Source organism: Cupressus sempervirens, chromosome 7 (genome assembly GCF_028749045.1).
Source record: "Cupressus sempervirens isolate cs-2001-9-10 chromosome 7, ASM2874904v1, whole genome shotgun sequence".
NCBI classification, from domain to species: domain Eukaryota; kingdom Viridiplantae; phylum Streptophyta; class Pinopsida; order Cupressales; family Cupressaceae; genus Cupressus; species Cupressus sempervirens.
This window is the reverse complement of record NC_143124.1, coordinates 540361898-540379852: the sequence shown is the minus strand read 5'-3', so window position 1 is coordinate 540379852 and position 17955 is coordinate 540361898. Positions and strand designations below refer to the sequence as shown.

The following is a 17955-nucleotide window of genomic DNA, read 5'->3' as shown; positions in this document are numbered from 1 at the left end:
GTATTTACTGGTATGTTTCTTATATTAATGATTTGCATATGTTAGATGATGTTATCTTATGCTTTTACTTTGCATGTTAGTAGGATGTTTTAGGAGTGACATTCCTACTATGTTTATAGCCGATGATTTCTTCGATGCCTTGGAATGTTACGCACGGAGGGATGGCTAGGATCCACGATGGTCTAATGATGCTATTAACAGTTGGGAGGAACCGTGCACTTAGTTTATTTTGTTTGAGCTTTATGATGGATGTATATGTCTTCTATGATGATGTATCATGTGATTATCTCTATTTTGATGTATCATGGATTGGAATAGGATGATGTACCTTATTTCACATATGTATATTCTTTTAAGCCTTCATACCCTGTGACATGTACAATGGATGATTGAGCATTTGAAAATGTAATGTATGAAAATTGGACTTATCATTATTATTCACGTGGATGTTATACTAGATGGATTCATGTATGTTAGTTAGTTTAGATGTAACTCAACGTTAAGGGATTCTTAAAGAATGAAATCGGTTATGTATGTTATGTTTACTTTTAGATGGGCATTTCTATTGCTTCCATTATTATGTACAAGTTATATGTGGTATTTACTCTCATGTTATTAAAAAAAAAATGTTACCAAACTTAGTGAAATTCTAGGTTAATTCTTTGGATTCCTTGGCGGGGCATTACACTATCCATGGAGGGCTGCTCATGAAGAGAGCAGAGGAGAGCACGTTAGTGAGCAGTACGAAGAGAGCCATAGGGGTGACCAAGCTGAGTCTGAGGAGGTTAACTTGAGGCAGATGATGTATACTATTCTTGATCACCTACCTCCTATTCATGATCAACATAAAACACATCAGATAGAACAAGAGCATAGACCCAGGTATAGGAGCCCTTGGAGGGATCAACAGAGATCCATTATATCCACTCAGATGAAGGACTTTTCAAGATCCAAGGTCAAGCCCTTTAACGGGTAGGGTTCTGGGTATGTGGCTGATTAGTGGCTTATTTCCCTTGATAGTATTTTTTCTATGTAGGACTTTGACAGTAATGTTAAGGAAAGATTCACCATTACCAATCTGGAGAATTTTAGGGCCAATTGGTGGATAATTGAGAAAAAGAAGCTGGGCATAGATATGAACAGTGTCACTTGGGAGCTATTCTTAGAGAGTTTTCACAAGTGATTCCTACCAGAGGAATGGAAGTAGCAAAGGGCAGATGAGTTCCATAACCTCAGGTAGTATTCTATGACTATGATAGAGTATGAGTGAAAATTCTACAAGCTCATGTCCTTTTTGGAATTCAGTGACAATTCAGCTCAGTTGACTCAACACTTTATTAGAGGAATTAACAACCATATAATCGGGGGTGTTAAGGTATTTGAGCCTAAAACCCTCAAAGATGCGGTACGACGAGCCATTCTTATAGAACAAAGTGTCAACCTTGGTCAAGGAGGTTTTGTAGGAGCGCCTACAACATCAGGATCTAAGGGAAACTACAACTCAGGTGGAAACAGGAAGCCTCCTTTTTCTAAGGGGAAACAATATCAGCAGTAGTCTCAGCAGACACAGTAGCAGAAGGGATCGTACCCTCAGGTTCAAGGTGGCGGCAGAGGTTCTAACTCCAAGAACAATCGCAATGCTCAACGCAATAAACGAAATCAGCCCAATCAGCCAGCTCAAAGCAGTTAGTCTTTTGTTAGCAAGAATAGTCATCTACAATCAAATGCACCACCTATGGGGAGAGGATCTGGCAAAAATACAAAAATTTTTACATGTGGGCAGGTTGGACATTTTGCAACTCACTATCCATAGTGAGCACCTCAGTATTTAGGCCCTAGGACAACAACATCCGAGCCTATAATTGGGGATGCAGGCAGAGCTCATAGAGTGTTTGCAGTAGTAGATCACCGTCAAGCAGATCATCAGGGAACAGTGGTTGAAACCACATGAGCTATTCGAGGTACACCTCTTTCAGTTTTGTTTGATTCAGGTGCTATAGATTCATTTATTTCTCCATCTATAGTTGCTAAGTGTAAGCTGGATGCGGTGAAGCAAGATCATGGTTGGAAAGTGGAACTACCCTCGGGTATTAAGGTCTACACAGATTTTTTAGTTCCTAAGTGTGAGCTTAGCATAGGAGGATTTGATACTGCAGTCAACCTTCGGGTTATACCCCTTGGTTCCTATTATGTAGTTTTGGGGATGGACTGGCTTGGCTCTCATAGGGCTAGTATAGACTACAGGGAGAAGACTATTATATGTTAGGATGACCAAGGGAATGATGTGAAGATTGTTGGGATACCAAGGCCTATATCTTTACGGATGAATTTTGTTATGCAATTGAAGTGGAGTTTTCATAAGGGATGTTAGATATTTGCGGTTATGGTAAATTATTTTGATGAGGAAGATCCTATGAGGAAGACTTTAGATCACCTAATTTTACAGGAGTATGTAGTTGTTTTTCTAAGTGAGATTCCAGGCATGCCTCTGAAGAGGGAAATCAATTTCAGCATTGACTTGATTCCAATAGTAGAGCCTATCTCTAAAGCTCCTTATTGTATGACTACACAGGAATTGGGTGAGTTTCATTTTCAGCTAGAGAAACTTTTAGCTAAAGGGAGCATTCCACCTAGTGTGTCAACATGGGGAGCTCCAGTGCTCTTTGTGAAAAAGAAAGATGGTTCTTTGCGCCTTTGTATTGATTATAGACAATTGAACAAGGTGACAATAAAGAATAGGTATCCTCTACCTAGGATTGATGACTTATTTGATCAAATCAAGGGAGCTACAGTATTCTCCAAGATCAACCTTAAGAAAAGATACCACTAGCTTTGCATTAAGGAAGCTAACGTTCACAAGACCACCTTTCGAACTCGCTATGGGCATTATGAGTTCATAATAGTACCTTTTGGGCTAACTGATGCTCCATCAATTTTCATGAGCTTAATGAATGGTGTGTTTTGATCTTATCTTGACAGGTTTGTACTTGTGTTTCGTGATGATATATTGATATATTTTAAGACTCAGAAGGAGCATGAGGAACACCTGTGATTGGTTCTACAATGCTTAAGAGACAATCAGGTTTATGCCAATGCAGCTAAGTGTGAATTCTTCAAATCAAAGATTTAGTATTTAGGGCACATCATTTTAGGTAATGGTATTTTTGTAGACCCTGCAAAGATCCAGGCAATAGTAGATTGGCCTACACCGACTAATATATCAGAGATTCATAGTTTCATGGGTCTAACTAGTTATTATCACAGATTTGTCCAAAACTTCTCTAGAATAGCGCATCCTATCACTTCCCTTCAGAGGAAAGGAAAGAAGTTTTTATGTATAGAGAAATGTGAGGAAGCATTTAGGAAGCTCAAGGAGCTTTTGACCAGTACCCTGATCTTAGTAGTACCTGATCTAGAAGGTGATTTTATGGTGTGTACAGATGCTTCCCTAGAAGGGATTGGAGCAGTTTTGATACAGAATGGACAGGTGATTGTGTATGAATCATGCAAGCTCAAAGATCACAAGATAAATTATCCTACACATGATCTTGAGTTAGCAGCGGTAGTTCATGCTTTGACAGGATGGAGACATTTCTTTTTGGGGCACATATTTGAGCTACATAGTGATCATCGCAGTCTTTAGTACATTTTCATGCAGCCTAATTTGAATGCTCGCCAAAGGCGATGGATGGAATTTCTATGTCAATATGATTTTGAGGTAAAGTACATCCAAGGGAAAGAGAATGTGGTGGCACATGCTTTGAGTTGTAGGAGACATGTGATATCATCTATGACTCTTAGTGTTGATTTGAGGAGTTAGATTCTTCAAGCACTTCCTATACATTCTTGGTACTAGGAAGTGTGCAGAGAAATAGATTCGAGAAAACCTTTGGAGGGTAAGTTTGTAGGCTACATTCGAGAGTCAGATGGTCTTTTGAGACTTTCAGGAAGGAGTTATGTGCCATTACTAGATGAGCTTCGTACCTTGATCCTAGCATAAGTCCATCGTACACCTTACTTGACACATCTAGGTGTCAAGAAGATGCATGCTGATTTGTGGCATTTATTCTATTGGTCTGGGATGAAGCAAGACATTGTTGATTATGTGGCTAGGTGTCTTGAGTGTCAGAGAGTAAAGGTAGAACACCAACACCTTACAGGACTTTTGCAACCAAATTGCATTCCTTCATGGAAGTGAGACATCATCTCTATGGACTTCATAGTAGGATTACCTATGACTGTTCGTCATCATGATGCTATGATGGTCACTGTTGATTGGTTGACTAAGGTGGCACACTTTTTACCAATCAAGTCTTCCTATAGGGCAGCATCTGTAGCTAATGTCTTCATGCGTGACATTCTGAGATTACATGGTATTCCCCAAAAGATCATTTATGATAGGGATCCTGTATTCACATCCACATTTTGGACATCGTTGCAACATGAGCTTGGAGCAAAATTGAATTTCAATTCGGCATATCACCCAGAAATAGATGGTCAGATAGAGAGGGTGAATCAAGTTTTGGAAGATATGTTAAGGATATATGTGATGGATAGGCAGACACGTTGGGAGGACTATCTTTACCTAGTGGAGTTTGCCTACAACAACGGGTATCACAGTTCTATTGGCATGACACCATTTCAAGCTTTATATGGGCATCCTTATTGTATACCCTTGAGTTGGGATATTCTTGAGGATCACATCCTATTGGGTCCTGAGATGCTTAGTGATATGGAGCAACAAGCAGTGCATATCCGTGAGCACTTGACTACGGCACAGGACAGACAGAAAAAGTATGCTAATGCACATAGGACAGATAAGCAGTTTGTTGTGGGAGATAAGGTATTGTTGAGAGTGCATCCATAGAAGAGTCCAATCCAATATGGAAAGGGTTCAAAGCTAGCACCTCGCTTTGTGGGATCATTCAAGATTCTTGAGAGGATTGACCCAGTTTCTTATTGCCTTGCTTTACCGCCAAGCCTAGCTCGCATTCATGATGTTTTCCATGTTTCAGTACTTAGGTAGTATATCCCTAATGTTGTACATGTTCTTGATTGGAATGTCTTGCAAGTAGAGGATGGGTAGTTGGCTTTGGACCCGATATGTATTCTGGAGCAGTGGGAGTTGACCCTCAGGGGTCAAACCATAGACTAGGTAAGGGTCTAATGGGACCCTACTGATGATTCTTCAGCTACATGGGAGGATGCAGCTAGATTATGGGAGTTATATCCCTACTTGTTTGTAGGTTTCCAAGAGTAAGCCTAATCCAAGGGGGGTGGATGCAGTGCCTGCCCCTTGTTTACATTAATCTGAACACACTATTGCTATCATGGTTGAACTCTATTAGGCCAGTTCTATGTTGATGGTTAGTAGCATTATTTTGAGACTATCAGATATTGTGCTATGGATTCAGTTGATATATGATGAGATTATTTAGACTCTACATTTCATTTATGCATGATGATTATTACATTGCTTCCAGTTATTGATGATGATTAGTTAGATGGTTTATTATCACATTTTTTTTCTTATGGATACTTACCCCATACTTGCATGTGTATGGTGTGCATGTTTTTTCTCTTATTATATGGTGTTTTTGATGTGGTTAAGGAAGAGAGTCGTAGTCACCTGCTAGTTGGGATCTACACGATGCACCACTTCCTACCATTGCCTGTTTAGCTTAGCATATATATATATATATATATATATATATATATATATATGTATATGTATATAATATTATGTGCATGCATGGTTTTTATGCAGGTTGCAGGTACTGGGTATCGACTTCCCTGAATTGCTAGGATGAGCGTACCCTATCGCACTATCTCAGTGGTAAGAGAGGGGGGATAAATTCTCAAGTCCAAATCTTAAACCCTTAAATCATTTTTCCTAAAAAGGTAGGACAAGTATCTGAGATATTTTACCTTTTGAATGTGTCAAATAACATAATTCGTGATTGTTAACCCTTTAGACTGATTTTGTATTGATTGTTCTATGATGGGTTTTCATATTTTATCTTGGAGATCTATGGTGAATTTTCTATTAATTAAGTCTTAAATTAAAAATATTTAATTAATAATTTAATTATTTTGAAAAAATTAATATAATATCATGATCTTTAGATATTTTGATTTTAATTAATTAAATGGGGAATTAATTGAGAAAAAGAATTAAAGAAATTAAAATTAATAATAATAATAATAGAAAAGATAAAAGAATTAAAATAAAAGTTATAAGTCTACCTAGGAGTAAACACACCTCTTGATTGCACATATGTCAACAACACAGGAGTTAGCGCACAAATTAAGCACATGGTGTCTGCAACCTTGTGACTCATCTAGAAGGTTGGAAAAGACTCATGCTTAGTTGTCAACACCTGCTAGTTGTTTCTAGAGACATTCTAAGTGTTTCTTGAGAGTTCTTTATATTGAGGCACTCTTAGAAGCTTAGGGAGCATTTTTGGAGGACCCGGGAATGTTGGAGAACAAAGGAGCTTTCTCTGCAGATTCTAAGGAGAAGTGATTTAGCATCAGTGTCCAGCTAGACACTTGTGATTTTGGCATATGATATTTTGCTTCTTGTACTTCTTGTCTTCTTCGTGTTTTCTAATGCTTTCTGAGGATTTTCATATCTTGGTTGTATGCATTTTGTCATGGGTAGTTAAAATCTATATAAGAAATTTTCATATGCGTAGATCTGAGGAAACTATGAGGCTAGGGTTTTCAGATGCGTATGGACAAACCTATTTAAAGAATTGATGGGTAAATTTAGAGAACAATTAATTTTTAGGAGAAATTCTTAATTCATCGATTTGGAAAAGGTATATGTTCTCTTTTTATATATATAAAATCTGAATACATATACATATATATACACACACACATATAGATATATACATACATACATACATATATATATATACATATATTTATGTGTTTATTAAAATGTAGTAATGCTTGATAATGTACTACGTGATATATATACATATATATATACACATATACATATATATATATATATATATATATATATATATATATATATAATTTTGAATCGCATGTGGTAAAGAAAACATTTTTTATGAAAAATGTTATAAAAAATTATATTAAATAAGGGAGAGTGAAGCCCATACCCCATGACTGGCTGCGGCTTTCGTGCCTGCAGTCGCAGGCCCTACAACAGCAGGCAGGGCCGCATGGCCTCCACCATAAAGGCGACAGCCTTTTAAAACAAACGCTATATATAATGTGTTTCAAATTTTATTTTTATGTATCGATTTAAAAAGAATTTCGTTTAATGTTATAAATATTAATAATTTTTAATTAATGATTATTATGTATATTATTAAATATTAATTATTATGTAATATTAAATGTTATATAATATTAATTAATATATATTTATAAATAAAATTTGATTAATGGAATATTTTTTTAATTAATTAATCATTTTATAATATTTTAATAATATAAATCGAATTCAATCATGTTTAAATGAAGGATGATAAATTGTATTTGTTTGCATTGAATTTTCTATGTGAACACGATGGGGGTCTTTTTTAAATATTATATCTTAAAGTATTGATTTAATGGGTTATGGAGAAAGTATTTTTATCTACCAAACATATATATGGGTTAGGTAAATGTATAAATTTCTCCACTCAATATCTAATTTGAAAATGAAAACTGAGATCTCCACACTTAATTCAACTATATAATTTTTAAACAAACCGAAACATGTGCTGCATTTTGTGTTTTCTCTATGCTTCTTGTTTTGGGTTTTGAGTTGACTATTTTGTTGACCAATTGTAGGACATCTACCAGAGGCTTGGGGGTTATGATTGTGATGTCATGATGATGTCTGTTGATCTCAATTTTTATAAACCCAACTATGGTTATGTGATGGCATGCTGATTGATATTATATTCAATCTTCTTGTGTAAGTTGTGACATATGTAACCTTTTATGAGTATCGATCAGTTGTATTTGGATTACTTTCCAATCACCTTGATGGGATTGAATTGTTTATTTGATCTTGATGATGTCATGTTGTGACATGTTTTGACTCGACCATTTTGGAGTCTCCGATCAATATTATTTTGAGATACTTTTTGGTTGCTTGTTGAGAACCAATGGATATTGTGATTATCATTGACATTTTAGTTGCCAATAGAGAACTATTGTGGTCATGATTATCTATGGATGCTTTTCAGTTGCTCATGGAGATTTGATGCTCTTGTATGGTTTATCTTTTGGTATTTTTCAGTTGCTTGTATAGGACTGTGGTGATTTTGAGATTTATGATTCCATGACCTTAGGGTAGCTTATCTACTTGTAGTGTCAGGAAGTGGCTTGCAATGGGGGCTGGGGCCCTAAGAGGCTACTAGAGTAACTCATTGTAAGTTGTTTTAATAAGTGAAAATATTACACCTAATACTGACTTAATGAACCTAATAAGATAATTGTTTGTTCTCGCCCATGTCTCAAGTGCTAGTACAAACTAGGATGGGAGTAGAGAGAACACTTGGTTGCGACCTTGCATTTTGTAGTATGCCTCATCTATATGAGAGGATACTAGTGGCCGCATAGGGATCACTAGTGGGTCGAGGTCTATTGGGAGACTACTAGGGTAACTCTAGCGTGATCCGTGTGGTGACACGTTCTCGATTGCATAGTAGGTTTCCTACATGTCTTTGTTGTGCCTCTGAGATTAGATGTCAGTTTGTGAATGGAAGTTTTGAGTTAGTATACTTTTAGGATTCCTGAACTTAGAAAGTGTTTGTGCTATGTGGTTTGATAACCTTTCAGGTGGTAGTGCTTCTTCACTGTTATCATTTGAGATTCATTTGAGATACTGTGGCTGATGCATTCTTTGATTTTGATGATGGACACGTATCCTTACATTGATGATTTGCATATGTTAGATGATGTTATCTTATGCTTTACTTTGCATGTTAGATTTTTTTTCTTCATATGATGTAGTATTATTTAAGAGTGACATTCCTACTATGTTAATACCAATGATCTCTTTGGTAATTTGGAATGTTATGCATGGAGGGATGGCTAGGGCCCACGATGGTCTAATGATGCTATTTACGATTGGGAGGAATCGTGCACTTAGTTAATTATGTTTGATGATATATGGTTAACTTTTATGATGATGTATCATGTATGTCATGTGATTACATTTACTTTATTGCATCATGGGTTAGAATTAGGATGATGATGTACTTTATTTTCATAGATGTATATTCTTTTAAGCCTTTCATGCCCTGTGGCATGTACAGTGGATGATTGAGCAATCGGGAATGTAATTTTAGGACATTGGACTTTTCATTATTATTTTATGTGTGATGTTAGATGGAAATTAATATTAATTGATTTAGATGTGATTCAACGTTAATGGATCCTTGAAGAATGTAACCTGTTATGTATGTTTATGTTTACTTTTAGTTGAATGATGTTATTGCTTTTGCTACTATGTTATGAATAGGTTTTACTTTCATGGTTTTTTAAAAAAAAAATACTACCAAACTTAGTAAAACTTTAGGTTAATTCTTTGGATCCCTTAGCGGGGCATTACAGTTCTATTCAAAGTTGGTTACTGTTGAGGGTGGTTTTAGCATAGCCAGCTCTAAATAGAACAATAGGGCACTCTACTTCTCTTCAAAAGCTAGAGATCCACCTCCCAAGTTCATTTCCAGACAGATTACAGTAATAAATAGTAACCTAGTATAGCAATAAAAAGAAGCTAAATGCAATTTTTATGGGCATACAAATACTGATTGCAAGAAAATCCTTTTCATTTCATTAACACGTATAAGAAACTAATACATGTTACATTAATAGACCCCATTGAATAAAATTAGGATGGTTTCTACATAGACCCCATTGAATAAAATCAGGATGGTTACTTATCTCCACCAATTCAACATGCAACACTATAAAAAGAAAGCAATGGCCACTTGAACATTTGAACCACATGAAAAGAAAACTATAGATGCTTGACGTGCACTATGGATAGCACAAGCTCCCATGTATACATTCTCAGAGCTTCTTGCATATGGAAATCATTGACCCACGTTAGAATTGCACAACAATCATGATTCTCTCAATTGAAAAAAGAGTAACAACCTTTCCATTTCATTAAAAACTTACAAATAATTTAATTTGTGATATAAATTAATACTATAAATCTATCTGCTATACAAATTGGGTGTCTGATATGCAATCTTACAAAATATAAAATTCTAGCCTCACCAATGATTCTTGGTTGACTATATACTTTTAATTCTACAATTAAAAAAAAACTACATAATGCCACTGCTTTCTCTTTCCAATCTATGACTAAAAGTAAGATCATTTATCACATTTCTCTATGAGGAGGCCATTAATTCTCACCCTTGATAAAGGAATCTTAGTCCCTAGGGATTCTGAAAGCATCCACATGTTTAAATAATCTTGTTAGTTATTCTAGGATGACTCTAGTGCACTGTAAATGGAATTTATATCATATGAATTTGACCAGTTTATCAATTGGACTTACGTACATGTTATACATTAGATGGTGATAGGGCGCTAATCTGAAAAGAAAATTCATATCAGACAGGTTTTTAAAAAAAAAAAAAAATAGAAAATTATAAAATCCCACTAGATAAGTCATACAATTTCAAGTAGAAATAATTTAGAGGGATGAATCACAAGTAATGCATCTAGAAAGAGTATGAACCATGAAACCTAAAATAGAGGGTCATGCTGGTCCTAATGGAAAACTTGGAGTTGGGGATGTTAATAGAAGAGTGCTCAAGAAAACTACAAGGTCATCCTAGATGAATCTTGTGCGCATGACTCATTCATCTAGAAATCATTTCTTTTATCCATTATCCTTGTTGTTTTTCACTTTTTTATTGGCAATTTTTGGTTTTCTAGTTTTGGATCTTCTAGGTATGACTAACTGATACAACTTATTAGTTTTCTCATATGCTTGTTCTTGTTTGAAGCAAGACCTACATTTGAGATGAATGTCCATTCTTCATCATTTGATCCTGGATTAAACATCGCAACATTCTAGCTAGACAGTTTAACAAGTAAATGATCTCAACTGCAATGCAATATTTTAAAAGTTGGAGCTTTAGGAGATAAATATTGTATTAAGCTTTGTCACATTGTCAATAGAAAAGATTGGGCTAGAAGTTGTCATCTTTGGTTCCTAATTAGTCATGATTTATTTAATCCATTACAGACCAGTTCCACAATCTCAAATAGATTTTATTATGGACCAGTTCCACAATTTCAAATTACATTAAAAGCTCATGAATGTTTTAGTTTCTAATGTGTAGATTTTGATTATTCAATCACTTTGTATGGTAAGAAATTAGGAATAATAATTAAAGTTTGAAATCTAGTTTTTTTAGTTTGCTTTTTCATTTTCTCCTGACCACGAAGTAGCTATGACCTAGAATTTTTTAAACTATGAACTAGTTATGTAGACAATTTATGTAGGTAATGAGTTAATCTAGACAAATAGATGTAGTTATATTTAGAAATTAATAATAGAAAATGGTCCAAGTACCAGATGTTTTGCAGCCACGAAGCCTTTTTATAGAAATACCAAGTACATTAATTCTAAATATCTCAAAAATCTATATAAGTCCATACATACTAGACAAACTGAAATGTCTGGCACCCATAAGTATAAAGTGCAATTTATATTAAGTAGAAAGTGCAAATAAATGTTCATGTTTTCTAGAACAACTAAGTTTGAGAGTTGTAGTCTTCCCACATCCTTTGGGCTATTTCATCTCGAAATTTTCCCCAGTCATCTCTATCTCGTTGGTTCATCCCAAAAGTATCAAGAACTAGTATGTTAATCCTAGCACAATCATCATCCTCATCTTCAATTTCCACTTCTAATGGAATACCATCCTCCATTGTAATGAAGTTATTTAATATGCCACATGCTAAAACAATCTTTGTTTGGGTCTTGATATTATATGATCTCGCATGCTTCAGGATAGGGAAGTGTTTCTTGAAGATACCAAATGTACACTCTATCACATTCCTCAGAGAGGAATGTTGGTGGTTAAATAACTCTTGAGAACTACTGATGGAGTTTACTCTATAAAACTCTTTTAGGTGGTAACGCATACACCGATATGGAGCAAGAAATCCAAGTACATTTGGATATCTGGCATCAACCAAATAGAATTTCCCTATGCAAATATAAATAAAGTTATAGTAGCATAAGGGTTTCATTTAATATAACCATATAAAAATACAAGTTAATATACCAAGGGGACCCACGACGGGATCGGCTCTAAAGAGAGCCGAAGCAAGCATTTGACTATCTGCAGCAGATCCTTCCCAACCAAGAATGTACTAAAACTTATGGTCAAATGAACAAACACCCAAAACATTTTGTGACAGGTTGCCTTTTCTATCTCGATATTTGGCTTGGACATCCACATCAACCGTAACTAGCATATGGGTCCCATCAATTGTGTCAATAGAATCCTACAATAAGCAATATTCTTATCAAATACATAATACCATATTTTAGTTTCTGGTGATGAAATACATGGCAATAGTATATTTACCTTGAAGAATGGATAAAAATGGTCCTTCCTAGCTGTTTCTGGAGGATTGGCTACAATAGGGGGTAAAAGATACTCATTATGCAACCCTAAGATAGCCTTCAAGATCTTGTGGAAGTGTCGACTCACTGTCTCCCTAGAATGATCAAATTTATGACCAATCTTACGATTCCTTATATTGTGGCCAATGGTATGGAGGAACATAAAAAGTTGTTCTTCTAATGTTATATTTGATGTATCTTCAATTCTCCCTTGTTGCCTTAGAATTGTGGCCAAGCAAAAGAAGGCTACTCTACTCATGCATATTTGGTCATGGAAATCAATATTATTTGAATGGATAATGCACTTATAAAAAGGATGTAAAGGTCTTCTTCGCTTACGTCTCTGACTTCTAGCTTCTTCATGAGATGCTACTATGATTATGGCAACGCTGGCAAGCAAAATAGCGAGTAGGCGAATGACCTTGAACTTCTTAGCAATGGCTCCTTGGATTTCTATATCATCAATAGGATCCATTGAATGACCTATAACCACATAATGGATTAAATGTTTGGCATACTCACATAACAATATATAAATATATAAAATGTAGGGCAAGCATTAATCGCATGGCCTTGTATAGACATACTAAACATAGATATATATCATAGCATACTGCATAATATATCTCAAAAAATAGATGTTGATACAGTCAACATTATGATCCATTAAAAATAACCTCAAAATGGATATTGTTGGTCATGAAATGTGAGAGAAAAGAAAATGAATTAAATACTTCAGCAAATTGAATGAAAGAAAGAAGATAAAAACAAAACCAAGATACCTTGGAGAAACTCCTTATGGGAAAATATAAAGGAAAACATGTGAGTATAAACTTAGTTGGGCTCAGGAATGGCTTACAAAAATGACTCTACAACCCTTGGGCCCTCTACAAACCTACAAAAAGACATTTTATTAGCATTTTGATTGGTCTTTTGCAAGAATTTCTTTGTGTGCTAAAATTTCCAAATATATGTGAGCATAAATTCAAGCTCAAGAATGACAAAAAAATGATTTCATAGACACTTAAGACTTCTACAAGCTACAAAAAGATCTTTGTAGGTGTTTTAATTTGTCTTATGCAAGAAAACACAAAAGAATTAGTCTCTAAGGATAAACCTTCAAATTTGAAGGGGGTTTGTTGAGATCTAGCTACAGGACACTAAGTTGAAGTAACCTGAAACGCCAAATTATAAACAAGATACATATCTACAGCATGTATATGTTCTTGCCTTTATTTTACACTTGAATATAAGCACAACACTAATAATCATTGTGTCTTGCAATAAATATTTTATGAATGAAAGAAAACTATCTAAGGAAACGAATGATAATAGTTTCTTGCCTACTAATAAAAGATTCAGATAAAAGATTTGAATCAACAAAATGACTACTTTCCTTTTTTTTACACTCGAATATAAACACAACATTGATAATCATTGTGTCTAGCAATAAATATTTTATGAATGAAAGCAAACTATCTAAAGAAATGAATGATAACAGTTTCTTGCCTGCTAATAAAGAGACGTAAAATCAAATGTGAAGTCAAACAGAATTGAAACAAATAATAACTAGTTTAACATGACATAATATGTGATTCCAAAGACAACTAATTAGTGTGAGATGGTTGTGCTATTAGTTCAGGTAAACAGGTGGAGCTAATCCAAAATCCAAATGGTTACTACACAACCCTCAACCCATAAAAACAACAAATGATCAAAATATAGACAACTGGAAACAATGCATCTAAATTTTCAAATTGTTAGTTGAAAAAGAAATATGACCAGATACATATGTTCAAAGAGAATTTCAAGGATATGTCATAACATATAGAACCTATGCCTTTTTAATAGAATTTATTTCCAAGATTCAATGGTGGGGTAAGCACTTGATAACATTTAACCAAAAAAACTATGAAGTTCTAATAAGATAAAGTTGCTTACACAAACTATGGCTTTGGTGCAAGGTATTGAGTGGGCATCCAGTTGTATAATGGTTTGATAAACGATGGTTTTGGTAAATCATCAATTATAATACAAGTTATCCCTAACTAATAGCTAGGAAAGTCCCTTTTTTCACCAAGATTTAAGCCTAGCTGATAGTTAGGGATAACTAATATGGTGTGAACATTATCTGGAGAAAACAGAGAATGCATTGGTTGAAAACAGGGCAACAATGTAATGGCCCAGGAAGTCGTCACATTCAGGAAAAATCTTAATAACAACACAACAATTTTAAGTTGCAAAAACCATATTCTGTCATCTTATCAATTAGCCAGAATAGATAGAACTAAAAAACCAAATCACCCATTTACTATGAGTGAAACACTGAGGACAATGAAACATAGCCATAAAAGCCCCCTTAGGGTTTGGAGGCAAAAGAATAAAAACTATGAATGTACCATAAAAGCCTCGTTTAGGGTTTGGAGTTAGCAACGATAGCAAATATAAAAAAATTTACCTCTGTCGTTATCGAATGCCTGTGTGCGAGCCCATGGATCCCTGTCACAATCGTTGTTGAGAAAACAAATTGTGGAGCCCAAGAATCCCCGTCACAATCATTGTGGAGCAAACAAACTGTGGAGCCCAAGAATCGTTGTGGAGCCCCAGTGAAAACACAAAAAAACTTTGGGGCATGTGAAGCACAGTGGAGCCAGATGAAATCTTGTGAAAATTCTCTTTCATGCCCTTATGCGCTCGCTCACAGACCTAAAAATTTCATATATTTGGCATAATAGGATTGAGAATAGGAATGGCCTATTCTAATAATAGGTTTTTTTTGGAATAGACTTATGCTCATTTTAGGGGTCAAATTGAAATATGAAACCCCATTCCCTATTCCAATTTGGTCAACCAAACGAAGAAAACCAAACATATTCTAGAATGTCTATTCCTATTCCAGCAACCAAACGGGCCCTAAGTGTTTATGTAACCAAGAATTTGATAGGAAGATTTGGTAGTAAGATTGCTTTCTCTACTTCAAATTTTGCACATTTCTTTGGGTAAAAAAAAGGTACCCATTCTAGAAATTTAATAGAATAACCATTATACATTAAAGTATTTCCATACAGAAGTTTGTTTTTTAGATCTAGACTATCACATACTAAATAAAGGAAATCATTATCCATTACTGTAATATTTGCATGCTTACCCAAAAGACCTTTCAGTGAGTTTAATAAGGCTAGCCTCCTCTAGGACATGTCCATCAAGAAAATAGGCCTCAATCTTGGCATATTCTCTAGACATATTCCATCTTGTGGCTTGAGAGATAGATTTCTTCGAAGTCCTGCTTAACATCTTACATTTTTCTTTTGACAGTGACAGAAGGTCCCTGAGCTAGGTCATCCTTCCTTCCTGCTGATCTTGGATATACTTTGGGATAGTTCTTCCTTTATCCCTTGTTCTGAAGAGGATCATAGGGATTTGAGGAGCATTGTCATTTTTAAATATAATGAGGTTTTGTAGGGAGAACTTGCCATTGCCCTACAATGGGCATGTCATTGTTCCTTCTTGATTTGTGGCTTTGAACCGGTATCCAACCTGATGGAGCCCTATTTTTTGGGCCTCCATTTGAGAAGTAATGCTAGAGATTCATGCCTTTGATAGAATTGATGGATTAATAAGTAGAGAAGCATGTGTTAAATGATAGAAACCAACACTCAATTTATATTATAAATAATGTCATGAATTTAGCAAATGTTGTGGACATGAAGTAAGAAGGATTTGGTAAAATACCTATAAAGATATCAAAGCTTGTTTGATGATAGTTTGAGGGATATGATGTGAGTTTCAGTTTATTAATTGTACAATAGTCCAATCAAGAACTACAATCAGAGAGGGACAACAGTCCAATCAAGAACTACAATCAGAGAAGCACTTGTCATCTTTGAACTACACAAAATGGGCCACCCTTAAACATCACACACTAAGATTTGATTGCTTAGGTGTGATGTGCGCCCTTCTTTTCGCACTGTTGTGGAGTCCTCAGATGTTTCCATTTTTGTTCTCTTCTCCGTAGCAGTTCTGTGACTCCTCACTAACTCTAAACAGTTCGAGTAACAGTCACTACTACACTTTAATTTGAATTCAATTTTTGAACTCTCCCACCCAATACTCTGCTAGTGCATGGGTTTGTGTCCAAACTAGTATAAAACAAGATAGGGCATGTAGAAAAATATTCACATTGCTTAGTGCTCACAAATATTTGGACCAGACTACTCTCAATACAGAAGAAAGCCCCTGCATTAGCAAATCCACACCAATGAGCAAAGGACGATTCCATGGATGGCCAAAAATTAGATAAGGAGGGTGGCAATACATAGGAACATGCCAAAGACAATGAAATCTATCGCTATCGAAGTTAAAGTCATTGTCTTTGTTGCACAGGGCAGAAGGAAAACAGTGAAGTTTTATCCCATATCGGTTGTGCGGTGGGAAATTTCAGTATCTAAATACTATGCATACACCATACAACGTGAATGAAAGGAAGAGAGTCTTTGGAAAGGCAATGCTCCATGGTAGGTCCCAGATAGCTATGTGGTGATGTCTGTAAAATTTTGAACGAATGCACGCAAAAAGGAGGATGACATCAGCAAAACTAGATCTGCCTAAAAATGGCCAAAATTTGGCAAGGCGTTATGTTGCCATCGAAAAATGGTAGGGTTTTTCGATGGTGACATAGTGCCCTATCGAAAAACCTTGAAATCTAGCAAGGGGTGGATGAGCCCGTGGGTGACATAAACAAAACTAGATCCGCCTGAAAATGGCCAAAATTTGGCAAGGTGTTATGTCGCCATCAAAAAATGGCAAGGTTTTTTGATGGTGACATAGCGCCCTATTGGAAAACCTAGAAATCCAGCGAGGGGTGGATGAGCCTGTGGGTCCCGTGTGCAGTGCTGTCAGCGAATGATGGAAGGACAAGTGGTAGCCAAGCAGTGACTGGGTGATGATGTGGTGGGAAAATTAGAGTTCACCAGATGTTGACACGTGGATAATCGTGTGCCCACATGTTATTCATCCTTATGACCAAGAGTTTTTCAATCATCTTATAGGAAATATTCACTGAGGTGATCTAGTCTCCAATTCTTAACTTAAGAGTTGTCTCCATTTTTGTCGATTAATGTAATTAATCCTATATTAATCTTTTATCCAAGAGAATCCTTCTTGAATACGTCCTCACAAAATTCAAAAGTCTTAAAAAATTGATCCATTTTTCTTCTATTTGTAGAATCCAATAGGAAGGTTGTATAACTTTATGGATTCCATATTTTCCATTAAGTCAATATATTCTTTGACTTTTATTAGTTCAATATTTTGAGTTA

General features: G+C 35.4%; 1 long non-coding RNA gene across 1 annotated transcript in view; it reads right to left on the bottom strand.

Moving 5' to 3' along the window:
• LOC149547896 (uncharacterized) overlaps positions 1–15193 on the bottom strand; it is a 38138-nt gene extending 22945 nt beyond the window's left edge. Inside the window, exon 1 of the long non-coding RNA XR_016354429.1 lies at positions 15096–15193. This is a non-coding gene — a long non-coding RNA (uncharacterized LOC149547896). The remainder of the gene's footprint in view (positions 1–15095) is intronic.
• Between the last annotated feature and the right edge of the window lie 2762 nt (positions 15194–17955).